This window comes from Thermobia domestica, chromosome 9, assembly GCF_964235325.1.
Source record: "Thermobia domestica chromosome 9, izTheDome1.hap1.1, whole genome shotgun sequence".
Classification (NCBI taxonomy): Eukaryota; Metazoa; Arthropoda; class Insecta; order Zygentoma; family Lepismatidae; genus Thermobia; species Thermobia domestica.
This window is the reverse complement of record NC_137462.1, coordinates 69,440,510-69,454,996: the sequence shown is the minus strand read 5'-3', so window position 1 is coordinate 69,454,996 and position 14,487 is coordinate 69,440,510. Positions and strand designations below refer to the sequence as shown.

The following is a 14,487-nucleotide window of genomic DNA, read 5'->3' as shown; positions in this document are numbered from 1 at the left end:
TATCAGGTTAGATTGAATAGAGTGATATCGCATCGGTGTAGGAATGCATTTGCAGCTGAATGAAGGTGTTGATTTGATTTACCCTGAATCATCCGGCTTTTTTTTTCCAACAGTTTTTTTCGTGGCATTGCTCATACTGGCTATTGACTTGCAGAAAATATTTTCAAAATTTGTTTCGAAGATATAAGGGGTGGACAATACTAAAAATATAGCTTTTGTAACAATGTAGTATCGTAAGTTTGCAACACTGCGTAAAAAGTGATACATCTCTGAATTTGGATTTTTATATAAATTTCATATTTGTAATAAATTGCAGTATTGCAATTCGAAGAAGAATATTTTTAGGATTGGCAATACTGTTTCACCAGTGGTATTGCTATATAGTTCATAGTTTTAGCCATTTCAATGGCTATCAACCTGCAGATACAGATTTTCATAGCTTTATCTGTTTTTAGAAATATTTGCCCTGTATTGTTGGACCAGTGAGAATGACAGTGGTGTGAATCACTTTTTAGATACTGGAATATTTTATTAAATAGCTATTCAATGCGTGAGAAACAGAGAGAAACGTACTCCAAAAATTCGCTCATCGTTTTTTTTAGATGTACACAATTTTGAATGCCCTACTTCGTATCAAAGCGACGTTACTCCATCACGTGTCCTTGGCGCTAAGAGGTAAGGAAAGGTGGAGTTAGGACGATTTGACATCAAGTGGAGCTTTGATAGGTAGGTACGTACATCTAATGAAACGATGATGGAAGTTTTAGAGTTACGTCTGTCTGGTTGTCATACATCGTATTATAAAATTGTCTAGAGGGACATATGTTTGCTACTTCTAGCTTTAGTGTGTTTAATTTTCTAGATAAAGTTCGACTATTTTGCTTTACTAATAGTAAATTAAAAATAGTACACTTTGGCCTCGTTCTTAAAAGAATACTAAAACCTTAGTGTTACTCATATTGTGGGCTAGTTATCTATTCCCTTGTCCCGGATGAACATCAAAATTTGAGTCACCGCTGGGTATTGACTCCGAGGTCCCTCGCACTGAAACTGCTAAGCGTAATCATTCGGCTAGGGAGGGACTCTGATTAAATCTATGATGTATATGAATTGTTGATTAGTTTATCTTGACAACTAATGCATAAGGAGGAGCACTGCAGAAACCAATACTTTGCTACGAGATGCCACTAGATGTGTTCGGCATTCGTTTTTGTCATTACAACTATTCTAGCATTATTTAAAGAATTCGGTCATTTTTATTAGACCTTGTGTATAGATATTTAATTACAAAGTCATGATTAGAGTTTTTGAAAATATGAATCTAGATCTTAAAAAGCTTTTAAACCTGTGACACGATTTAACGTCAATATTAAAACCCGCTTCGCTATTTGGAGTCTCCTCCTCCTGACCAAGCCTTGTTACAACATCTGGTCAATGCTTTTGAGGCGATTTACGAAATTCAGCCGTATATATTGGATTAAAGATGGAGACCTTTTGCACTTTTCGATACGTAGTAACCTACTCTTGATGATAAACCTAATGGCAAGTTTTGTTTCCTAGGTCCAGAAGTTCAAAGTAGGCATACCATATATAGGGGGTGTAAATACGTTGGCCTGAAAGAGCAACATTTCCCCTTCCCTTTTTTCCTGAGCTAACGTTTAACTGCTTCTTAAAACACAGTGTATGTCGTTGTTGGACGCTAGTAACAAGGGCGTTAATCTATGTATGTGTACATGATAATTTGTTCTGCTGTGTAATCTGTGATACTTTTCTTTTTTCAGATGCCACGACGGTGTTGCGTCCCAGGATGCAAATCTAACTATGACAGTACTCTTAAAACTGAAGGTACAACGTCAACATTCTCATTCCCCAAAGACGAACAACTTTTCAAGAAATGGTTAAGCGCAATACCAAGAAGTAATTGGAATCCAACGAAATATTCAGCGGTGTGTTCAGACCACTTTGACTCTTCTGAGATTATCAGAACTGAGGAGTATACAGATTCTGTAGGAAACAAACATACGACTGATCTGACTTACCCGAAGCTGGTGGATGGAGCCGTACCTCATGTATTCAAAAATCTTCCTTCGTATTTGTCTCGTCAGAAAAACGTTAGGAAGGATCCAGAAGAAAGACGGAGGACAATAATACAAAGACATGAGGAAGAAGTTAACCAGTTTTTGTCTTCAGATGTTATTGAAAATTTCAGTGATTTTGTAAATGATTTATCAACAAAATTAAATCTTCGTGAATGGAACGTGAAAATCGTTAATTCAAATGTGTATTTTTACATACTGAATATCGATTGTGATGTTAACCAAGACTTTGAAGAAATTATTGTAATGAACAGCATAATTGTTAAGAATGACATGAGTGTTCGTGTGTTGATTTGCAATTATGAGTTGTCAGCAAAGGAACTTAATTGGATTTTACCTAGTAACTTGAAACTCAGTCTTTGGTCTCAGATTGAAAACCTATTGTCTAGGTATGCAAACGTGACTCAGGTTACACGTGATTCCAGTTATTATATAAGTAAAGGTTGTGACAGTATAGAGACTGCAATCAAATATATAGATAAGGATAATTTTAATGTACATTTAATTCTTGATCAGCTTATGCTTTTAAATACCCCACTAAGAAGGTATTCCAAACATACTTTAGTGTTTGCTTTTCATGTATACAGTCATTCTGTAAAAGTATATGAAATTTTGAGAAACTTCTTAATTTTGCCAAGTGTCCGGCGTTTGCAAGCATTGTCTTCCTCACTAAATATTTCGCCTGAAATTGAGAAAAGCAATGAAGTGTATTTCAAGTGTATTTTTAAAAATCTCAGTAGCTTTGAAAGAATTGTAGCATTATTAATAGATGAAATTCATATTAAAAGTTGCTTGACTTACAAAGCTCAAAAAATTACAGGTTATGCTGAAAACAGTCCAACAGAACAAGCCACCACTGTTCAAACTTTCATGTTAAGTTCGTGTTTTGGAAGGTTTCATGAGGTTGTCCAATTGGTTCCAGCAAATGCAATGTCAGGGAAACAACTGTTTGAAATTGTTCAAAAAGTAATCAGCTATGTTCAGACTGTAGGTTTCAAGGTATTGTGTATAATCACAGACAATAATAGAATTAATCAGAGTCTATTTAAATTTCTTGCTAGTGGATCTTATAGCTTCACTAATCCACAGTATCCTGGAGAAAAAATTTTTCTTATGTATGATAGTGTACATATATTTAAGAATATACGTAACTGTTGGTTAAATTTGAAAGACAGTGAAAAAACATTTGTGTATCCATACGAGGGTGAGCTGCAAAAAGCTTGTCTCAGTCACTTGCGGGAATTTCATAAAAGCGAGGAGGAAAACATTTTGCGGAAGGCGTATAAGTTGAACAATAAATCTTTGTACCCTAACAATTTGGAACGGCAAAACGTAAAGTTTGTGTGCAATATTTTTCATGATACCACTATTGCAGCCCTTACGAACAACAGTGAATATGGAGGAACAATGAAATTCTTGGAAATAATAAACAAATGGTGGAAGGTAATGAACGTCAAAAATATGTTAAAAGGGAAAGTTAAAAGGGACGAATATTCAATGCCTATTACCAGTGACAGTGATTTCAGAGTTCAATATTTACAGCAATTTGTGGACTGGTTAAAATCATGGTACGAAGATCTTAATACAGTATCACTCACCAAGGACACTTACGGAGCACTCATGCAGACAACAACGGTAATGATCCAATTAACAACCTACTGTTTTTCTAATTTTTCTGTTGAGTATGTGCTCACTGGCAAATTTCAGAGTGATAATTTAGAAAAACGATTCAGTTGTTATAGGTCCATATCAGGATGTAACTACAATGTTTCGTATACGCAGATACTAGAATCCGAGTCTAAAATTAGGTTACAGCATGTATTAAGGCTACCCAGTACTGAAGATTTACAGGATTACACTTCTGATCAGTCTTGTGACACCAGTGATCTAGAATGTGTATTGAAATCATCCTATTTGGAATCTTGTGACGACATAGACGAGGATTCGAGGATCTATGTGGCTGGTTATGCAGCTCATTGTGTTAGAAAAAGAGTGACATGTGAGGAATGTGTAAGTTTAGTTGTGGCTGGTAAGGGAAATAATATAGACAATCCTTATTTTGATTACCTTCAAAGGGAAGGACTTTGCGTAGCAACAGATCAAATAAAATTTATTTTGTTTCACATGTATGCCATTTTGCACTATATTGTTAATAGTGAAGAATTACTAAAAATGTTTCTACGACAAACTTCCCAAAAGTGTGTTCTACAAGCATTGACTCTAAAATCACTCTCTTCAGACAATTCATTTTATATTGATCTAAATTATAGTTGTAAAAGTTGTGGAACCAATTCTCGGTCTATTTTTAGTATTGTATGTGGTATTCTGAGCAATGTTCTTCTAAACAATTACACAAAACTAAAAAATGACAAGTCGACATCATATAAGAAAAGGAAACTTCTTGCTCTTTCTTCATAATTCATAAAACTTAATTTAGTCATGATACACTATTAACACGGCAGGACTGGCTCCTGTTTTCACAGGCCCATGTGTTTAATATTAAATCTTTATCTAACAATTTTAGTTTAAATTTTTTGTTGATTAATTTATTTTGTGTTATTCATGTTACACAGGTATATTGCAAATTGCAATACAAATGTTACATTTTAGTGTATCTTTGGAAAAATTGAAGAAGTTATGAAAAATGTAGTAGAAATAGTATTATCTATTAAGTTTCAATGTGTACCTAATCAGAACCAACGAACAGCTACTAGTAACCGGCAAAAAAAAAAAAAAAAAAAGCACGAGTATGTGAGATTGGTGCCAGTTAAATACTAAGCGTTTCGCCTAGTGGTGTACATTATACTTCTACATTTTTATTTTCTGTGTAAACGTGGGAGCGTTTTGTTGATATTAATGTTTTGTGCTACTTTTAATTAAAATATATGGTCAAAATGTATTACATCTTTAATTTTCCCCGTTACAAAATTTATTTCAAGTTGCATGTTACTATTAAGTAGCTTATTTCTAGCGTTTTGATGTATTGATGTGTAAAAGTTCGACTGATATTTTGTACAGGGATTTCTATATGTGTGTGAATTAAGGAATATCAGTGGAAAATAAAGTCAGACCTTTACACATCAATAAGTTCGGGATAAAATTAAATAATAGCTGAGCAAAGCAAATGCGCTTTATTTAAAAACTAAAATGTGTAACGTTTCGCCAACTAACAACTTGGCTTCATCGGACACACTAATGCTATTTACAAACATATTAGACACGGGACTCTTAGTGGATTGTAGTGAAATGAGTGTTGGGACAGGAAGAGGGAAGGCTGTCAGAAAATGAAACAAACAAGATTTATAGAAGTGGAAGGTGAAAACGCAATCAACTGGAACTCGGGACTTGAATTGATGAACTATTGACGTTTTTATGTCTTATTCATACTATAGTGTTCGCGCTGCTACGTGCTGTATCTTACTTTAAATGAAAAAAAAAGATGCATCATACAAATCGTTTAGATGCAACGTCGATTATTGTAGTGATCATGCATCGATTATTAAACTATTTTTGGACAGAAGGTGCTATGATTAGTTTTAGCTTCAACCATTTTGTGCACCAATATGAAAATCAAATAGCAAACTTAACAATTGCTTAGCAAAGTTCTAAACGTAGCTTGGTGGTTCTCCTTGACTGTGGTTAAACACCTTATACGCTGCGTCTATCAATTAATATAACGAAGTATAAAATAGCCCTACAAATTAAAAGGGGTCGGGAGTATTAAAAATTCAGGATTCGGAGTCTAAGCTTCTGTGTACCTATTTCGCTACCCTGGACCCTAGAGCGATTTTTTTTAAAATCAATTATATTTGGGGAGGAGACGTTACATTGAAAACCTTTTTCCTCAAAGTAGGTTTCTTATTCGAAGACATTTTCTCTTAGTAAAAATTATTCTCCAGTTGCATACTTATATACTCATCCCAGTTTTCATGAAAACCAACATAGTCATGATGGCTGTCCAGCTGGAAGTCAAACTACGGATATTACGAGTGACGGTCGGAATGAAGTGACTTTTTTTTTTTTTTTTTTTTTTTTTAATGCTGTATTCGAGAAGGATGTTAAATGTTCACCAAATATACTTAAGATTAAGTAAAGTTAATTTCTTCGGAAACAGCAAATTTAAGACAGTCGCTGCAGGATCTGAACACATTCCTTCGGTACGCGTGATTGCTGGTTCAAATCCACTGATGCAATTGAACGCAGTGAATCGGAGTCTACCAAAAATTGTAGGTCCCATTAGTAAAATCTCCTTAGCAAAGGAAACGTGAAATAGTTGGTTGGCTGTATCTTGTGGTCGCGAGAAAACTTTGGATTGAAATCTTTAAATTTAACGTCCCACGGTTATGCCGGTTAGGCTAAAGGAGACGGTGATAATGAGAAATGAGTGAAATTGTGGAATGAAGAGTGGGAGGAAACGGGAGAACCCCGAGAAAACCCACGAGCACGGTGTTTGTCCAGCACAAAGTCCACACGGCGCGAGCTGGGATCGAACCAGGAACCCCAAGCATCGGAGGTGAACCCTCTACCACTGAGCCACCGCGCCCCCAAAACTTTGGATTGAGTTCTTTATGTAATTTGTGTTTTGGAAAATTACAAGGATGTGCAAAAGTGTGGGTATTATCACTTTCATGTGATAAAGGAAGACTTATTTATGCAATTCACGTGAGAAACGTCGAAATTCGAATGTAAAAATGTACGACACACTTTCGGCATAATTGTGGGACGTAAAACTCAAATATTTAATTTCATTTTTCTACTATGTCCGTCTCTGAATTAACTTGAGTGCGTATTTTGCGAATTATTATGACGTGCTTTCCGTAACATGTTTTCTCGCTATATGCTTGCACTTATGGAAGTGCCAAGGATAATTATTTTTTAAAACTAGTTCTATAGAGCGTATAATACTGTTCAGTAACTAGCTCAAGATTGGAGTAGATAAAGTAAACATCTGAGGAATGCAATTTTGTAACACATCGAATTTTGTACTTTAGAATTCTTAATATTACCGAGCACCTCTTCACAGGATCCCAACGTTCTGAGCACATGTTCAAAAGTTTGTGTGTCACCATGTGAAATCATGAAAATACCCCCTTTGAAGAGGAAGCCCTCGAATAGAGGCCGTAAGCCGAATTTTTGCGCTGTTTTCACATCGTCTCCGTAGAGAAAACAGCTCGAGGAATCGTTATCTAAGAGTACGACTTAACCTAAACAGAAGCCGCCTGCAGCCGGTAAGAAAACTAGAAAAATGCCCAAAGTTCCTCCTCCAATTTAAAAAAAAAAAAAACTGCAGTCTATCTTCCAGTTGGAGTAGAAGAGCCCACCGAAAAAGACGCCCTGTGCATGTTTTATGGGAATCTATTTTCGAAAGATATGCGTGGTGAACTATGGATTCAATGTCAATTATGTGAGAAATGGAATCACTTTGAGTGTGCCGGTGTGGAAACTGACATTTATATGTGTGATATCTGCAAATAAGACTTACCTACATAACGTCTTTGTCTGTTGACAACAAAACCTTGTATCGAAATTTGTTTACTTTGTAACTATCAGCTTTTTAACTTTGTAATCATTTAAAATCTTTTGTTGCCTTTGTTTCATCTACAGATTAAAACATACTATGATTAAAAACATACTATGATCAAACAACTTTATGTGTATACACATTGATTTATTGTAATTATAGGGTGTTTCCACATTACCCTCAGTTTAAAAAAAAAAAAAAAAAAAAAAACGAAATATGCTAGTACATGTGCCAAATATTTTTATTTTTTTATTTTTTACATACATAGTTTTTGGACTTGCAAATTATGGTCCCATTTTTCTAACATTCTAAGGTATTTTGAGACAATTTTCCAGGTTAAATTAACGACACCCCCTCCTCTACTGATATATATCCTCAAACTCGTAACCAGCCCAAAAGTGTAGGTAGGACCCGGTAGAAGTTAGGGAGGTCCGATCTAGCCATATTATTTTGAAAGCCTACCGTGAAAATTTTAGGTGGGCCCGGTCCCTGTAGCCTCCCCCTTTATATCCTGTTTCTGCATTGACAGGATTTTAATGAATGAAGAAAAAAAACAGAATGAGCATTTCTTTGTGATCTTAAAAATCATTCAATAAGAGCCTAGCGTGCAGTTTTACTATACGGATTCATAATATAAGTAGCAGCAGTAGTAGTAAACAGGGGCGCAAATCTGTCTTCAACATTGGGGGGGGGGCGGGTAAGACCGTTTCTATCTATATATAGATCCTAAGAGGGCTACAGTTTCCCCTTGATGCTCAGGTATACACTGGATAAAATGGGCTTCAGGCCTGCTTTACACTTGATACAGCGGCAAACTATGGTTTAGCCCCTTCCTTGATCATATCCTGGATCCGCCACTATCCTGGAGATTTGAGGTTTATTCTGGGGGATATCAATTTCATCTCACTTTCCTTTGTGGCAATCGGACAATAATCAAATTTCTCCCCAAAAACACATTTCAAATAGGATTATTGGGGGGGACAGTCTCCCTCAGTTACAAGATTGGAAGGGCATGTTCCCTCATCCCCCCGGGATTTGCGCCAGTGATAGAAGGAACGGGTTAGAAGTCCCACAGGAGTTGATTGGGTTATGTTCTCGACATCAAATGTGCAAATTAAAGACTTGCCCAAATTTTCCTGTACATTTTACAATCTATGGATGCGTATAGTAAAACTTCATCGAGCATTGTAAATATTCTTATGAAACACGTACGTATTGTCCAGAACTAACTATAATTTTCATACAGCTCATGCACCTTTTCTTTTGCAAAATATACGCTTTAAACTATAATAATCGTAGAACACGCATATCACGCATGGTGTAATAAGTATGGTCGTATGCCTGCTTTTTCGTGTTTACTGCATCCCCTACAACCACTAGGCAGGACCATCGGACTACCTATGACAGATAATGCGGCGTTGCCATTTTCACTTCGTGGCTAGGAACATATAGAAGGCTATGGCAGTTGGGAACGATGGTGAAAGCTTCAAACTAGACCGACGATAAGTCACGTGTTTTGTTATTTTTGTGGAGGTCAACGATTTCTTGGCGTAAATATTTCTTCTTAGCTCTTGACCCTAAAGACCATATTTTCTTGGAACCTCCTTCCACAATTAAAAAAGAACAGCTTCTATACCCCGTATTGTAGCCAATCGGCAGACTTCGAATTTGGTTCAAAGAGGGTGTGAAAACTGTGGTCATTGATATGTGAAAACTACCGCCCGCTCCATCCTCCCCGGGAGATAGAGAGCGAGAAGAGAGTGAGTGACTCCAGAGAGCAGTGGTTAAAACAGAACAACTTCAATGTCACCATATATATATGCAGTGATTTATTTGTGGATTTTGTAGAAGGGGGGAATATTTATGCAAGATTGTGTTCTATAACACAACAACTTTAAAGTGGGGTTGGGGCAACGTTATTATTAAACCTACCTACTTTGAAATTATGGTACTCGTTTGATAGGAGACCCCGCCCCCCAGTTCATCATTTTTAAAACTTTTTAAAGAACAATTTTATGCGGATAGGTACGTTAGATAAGATTTGGTTAGGTAGATTAGATTGCATGCGTTAGTTATCTTACTACTTTTTGTCCTACTGCTGAGGACAAGTGTAGAGCATCCAATAAAAGCCCTATAGTTGCATTGTAATCTGCACACCTTGTCGTAACAAGTGTCACACTCCTACGTAAAACGGTTTTGCTATGACAAGTAATTCTTTAGTCTGTTCTAATTTGGTCCTTCCTAAGACCAAATTCTCCGCCCGAACAATAAATACAACAAAAGGTAAGTGTTTACTTTGGGCAGAACAGTGATAGGTGCACATATACTTGAGCCTAATTTTATTAAATAGAAGGGGAAAGATGCTACTAAATGTCATTCCTCATTATCATAAATAAGTTTTAGTATCATTTTGCTCCTTGTACTTAATAAAATTTGATTCAGGGGTGTATGCACCTATCAGTGTTCTGCTGAAAGTAAACTTTTGGCCAACAAAACATACTGGCATTAAAAGGAATCCAGAATTGAACAAAGACAGGGTTAAGCTGAAGCATGATTTAAGGCATGTTATCTAACACTGTCTTTAGAAATTAACAATACTTTCACACCGTACCTCACTTTAGAATAGTGTAGCAATACGAGGTTGTTTTACATCGGATACCGTCTTTTTCCCAGTTGGTTCGTTGGTAGTAGCATGATGTCATAATGTCCGTTTTTTATCCAGCTGATGGCATACTTTTCTGCATTGAACGAGGTAATATCTGGTCCATTAACGTTTATGAAAAGAATAAATTTGATGGTTTTTACAGATAAATGGTTTCTAGTATAAGTATGCTGGAAGAGCGTTTCTCACACTCGGCAGAAAAAACTGGAAGAACACTGATTTCCATGTTAAGATTTTGTAGATTTGGGCCAGTATTAGGTTTCATCTTATGCTCTCAAAATTCCTGCAGAATTTTGGCTGAATCATCGGAGGAAAATTTTAATTCTTTTACTTTTTATTTTATTTTATTTTATTTTTGAAATTTGCATTACTTCTCTGTCGCCGTTTAACTTTCTTGCAGACAATTCTTCTCGCCAATTGGATTGTAACAAAATCACGGTCGCACTGAATGTTTCGATCGTATGTAATCCGCTAGACCCTTGCAATCTTATTTTCTAGTGCTTCTCAAGAGAATTGCCTAAGGATTTTGCCAGTGAGACTTTACAAAACTGACTAGTTCTTCAAACTGGCATAATTGTTCCATGGACATGCCGCCTTTTCCTTTCAACGTTTCCAGAACATTTACAGTTTTTCAATTTTGCTTATTACCTGTACAAGGGATGCAGACCTTTCTTGTAGAAACAGGTTAAGGATATGTAGAGGTTCCAGAGCATCTCGGATCATGGACATTTCATAAACAAAATTCCACTTAGTGAGTTTTATGTACAGATCTGAAAATTGCACGCTGCTGAAAACTTCTCTGCAAATTTGTAGAATCTTCTCGAAAGTGTTCCACTAACGCAGGGTAGGACTTCCGCAATGCTTCTACTGAACAGTATGAAGAGCCTAACCACCGTACATCAAAAACTTTAGTAATATTAGAGAAGCGAATACTTAGTTCTCCTGATATTAACTTGATTTCTCTCCTGTTCTGGAACATTGAGTAAACACTTTGGAATCGCTCTACAAGGCTTTGAAAATAGACCAGATCTGTCTTTACAACGTTGTGAACAGCCAGTTCCAGCTTATGATTCATGCAGTGAAACACGAATAAATTAGTGTCTAATTCTCGCTGGAGTAAAGAAACAACACAATTCATTTCGCCTTGCATCTTATTTGCGCCATCAGTACAAACTGCTATAAGCGGAGTTCGAAGTGGAAAAAAGCAGAGGCGGTATGTTTTACTATGATTTTGACTCAACATACCGGCTATTTAAGTATTGTTTTGATCACTGAAAGAACAGAGACGGTATGTCCTCATTACTGAAAAACCAGAGGCGATATGGCATACCACCGCACACCATTTCCCTTCGATCACTGGCTATAAGTCTTTCCCCTAATATCATTTTGGAAAGATTCATACTTTCACATATTTTAACTATGGAATCACAAACTTCTCTGGCTGTTGTTACCTATAACTCAAATGAACCTAAAAATATGTTGCTACACACCTGATTAACTACAGTATGGATACACAATGAGAACAGATTTATGAGACACAGTGGAGGATTCGTCCATCATTAGCGCGAAGGATTAATCGGAATTCGCAAGATACTGGGTCATTTTTCGTTCATTTCTGTAGCTACAAAGTCAATAATATTTGAACACGTAACATTAGAGTAGAGAACTCGTTCGAGGTTCATTCCATTTATTTCTTATTATTTAATAAGATGTACGGTCAGTGGCGTATTTACGATTTTGTTTCGGGGAGGGCTTTGCCTGTAAATGTGAAAATTCTGCAAGATATTTCATTTACATCACTGTAGTAAGATTTTGGGGGGGGCTTAAGCCCGGAAGACCCCTTAAATACGCCACTGTGCACGGTAAACGACAGACGATTTTGGGTAATAACATAGGCAGTTCTAAATATCACAGTTGTCTTTTTAACACGAATTTCATTCACTATTAACACGAAAGCCTCTTACTTTCTTACTTTGTGTACCGGAATTACTTGCCTTTTAATCGTCAGGAGCTTTTCCTTTATTAAAATATAGTCTAATATCCATTTCCTTATGTTCTTTTGAAGGTGCTTGTCAATTAAGAAATTATCAATTCACAATTGCAGTGACTGCTCACTAATAACTGAAAATGTCTATTATTATTATTATTATTATTATTATTATTATTATTATTATTATTATTATTATTATTATTATTATTACTTTGCTACACAGATGAAGTATGGTAATCAGTGGTATCAGCTGCAAGATTTTTCTTCGGGAAACAATTCTATAAACAAGACCAGCATAGCTCGCGACAATAAATATACTAAAAAAGTAAACAATTGTTACTAAAATATGGAGTTGAATTATTGTACTGTGAAACAGATTGTATAGCCTAAGAAAGGTGGAAAATATCTTCCCAGGCTGGGAAGATTGAATTAAACCTAGAGACAGGGAAACCAAAACTTAGAAGGGGGGAAATTCCCAGGTTTCCCTGGCTACAAATAAATCCCTGTATATATGTCCTACCCCTCACCCTTCCTCTTCGCAACTCTGCTCCCAGTGATCTTTAGAAACAAAAGAGTTTCTAAGAAAAACATTTGGAAACAGTTTGGCTTTATTTTATTATAGCACCAGAGGTCAGCTTTCGGAAGGTAGGGGCAGCACATGTGACATTTGAAGTAAACCACATCAGGTTCAGAGTGTTTTCTCCATTATAGAAGGGATTTTCGGAAAACTTGATTCACTCACTCCGAAAACATAAACAGTTTAAAAGAATTTAGACATCACTGCCGGTAACAGCCTGACGACTAGTGAGATTTTCTTTTTGTTTAGATGAAAAGCAGTTGTTCGTTCCAATGAAGTGAGTATACTATGCATCGAATGAATGTAGCGTATACCCGCGTACTTCCTAAATTTTAGGTGGCTATACGATAGCTCTCAAAAATTAGAGGTGGGTATACGCCATATACCCGCGTATACCCTCCATTACATCCCTGGATTCAAGTAATGTCGTCTTGTTTAGAATTGAGTAATGTCAGTCTTGTTTAGAATGTATCAAAAAGTGCATATTAAGTTTTGTAAATCACTTGAAATAATTCTTCTCATGGAACTTGGTTTGTAGCTTGGAAGCAGAGGCCAGTATTTACTAGAGTTCAACTAGCTGAACCCCCCTGTCTACACAGCCCATCACTCACATATGAGCATGAATCTTCTTGTCACTCCTCACAACATCTGTACATGACCCTTTACAGACATAAATGAAAGGTTCATTCCCGTTGTGCCTACTTCCCGTTCTGCCTACAGACCCTCCAGCACTTTAAAGAAAATATTTTTAATTATCTTATCTCTAGGCAGAACGGTAATTCCCGTTGTGCCTACTCTTTCGAGACGGGGAATTATGTGCAGGGAGGAATTTTTGTAGGGAATATTTCTTTAGTATTTCTAAAAGCTTCTGTAAAAACAACCACCACCTCTACAAGTTTCATCATACATGGAAAATTGGTTGACTCAGTTGCAAGAATGTTAGACATTGTATGTGAAACAAACATTAAAAAAAAAAAAAAAAAAACTAATATCAAGCAATTTCAGAACAAAATTTTATTTGGGTTTCCAGTAGTTTACCTCCAGCATGCTAAGACTTGCAGTACTAAAAAATGCCACAGTTCACATCCCCAAGACATGTCTGGCCAACTATTAAACAAACAACGCAAGAGGATGCATAAGGCGGCCTTTAAAAAGAGTGTTTGTCTCCATCATATCTCTTTCCTCGAATTGATTGATTCAGTTGCCAGTAACCCGTTTGACATTGTATCTGAAACGAACACGAAACAGACTTACTTCGGGCTAATATCAATTCATTTCACAACCGAATTTTAATCGGTTTTCCAGTAGTTTATCTCCAGCATACTAAGGCTTGCAGTACTAAAAAGTGCCACAATTCACATCCTCAAGACATGTTCGGCCATACATTAAACAAACAATGCAAGAGGATGCATAAGGCGGCCCTTTTGAAAAAAAAGAGCCTTTGTCTTTTACATCACTGCTCCTTCTTTGGCATTACCTTAACAGGTAATTTGTCTTCTAACACGATTCTATACTACATGCAATGTTACATATACTTATATTGTCAATGTAAATACTACATATCGTCAATGTTAATACCATATATCGTTAATATAGCCAATATATTTAAAACATCTCACCATCACTGTTCTAAATGCAAAC

The 14,487-nt window shown here is 36.2% G+C and overlaps 1 protein-coding gene across 1 annotated transcript in view; it reads left to right on the top strand.

The window, feature by feature from the left end:
- Positions 1-14,487, top strand: part of LOC145694723 (uncharacterized) — a 629,124-nt gene that overhangs the window by 142,107 nt on the left and 472,530 nt on the right. The gene's annotated exons all lie outside the window — the stretch shown is intronic.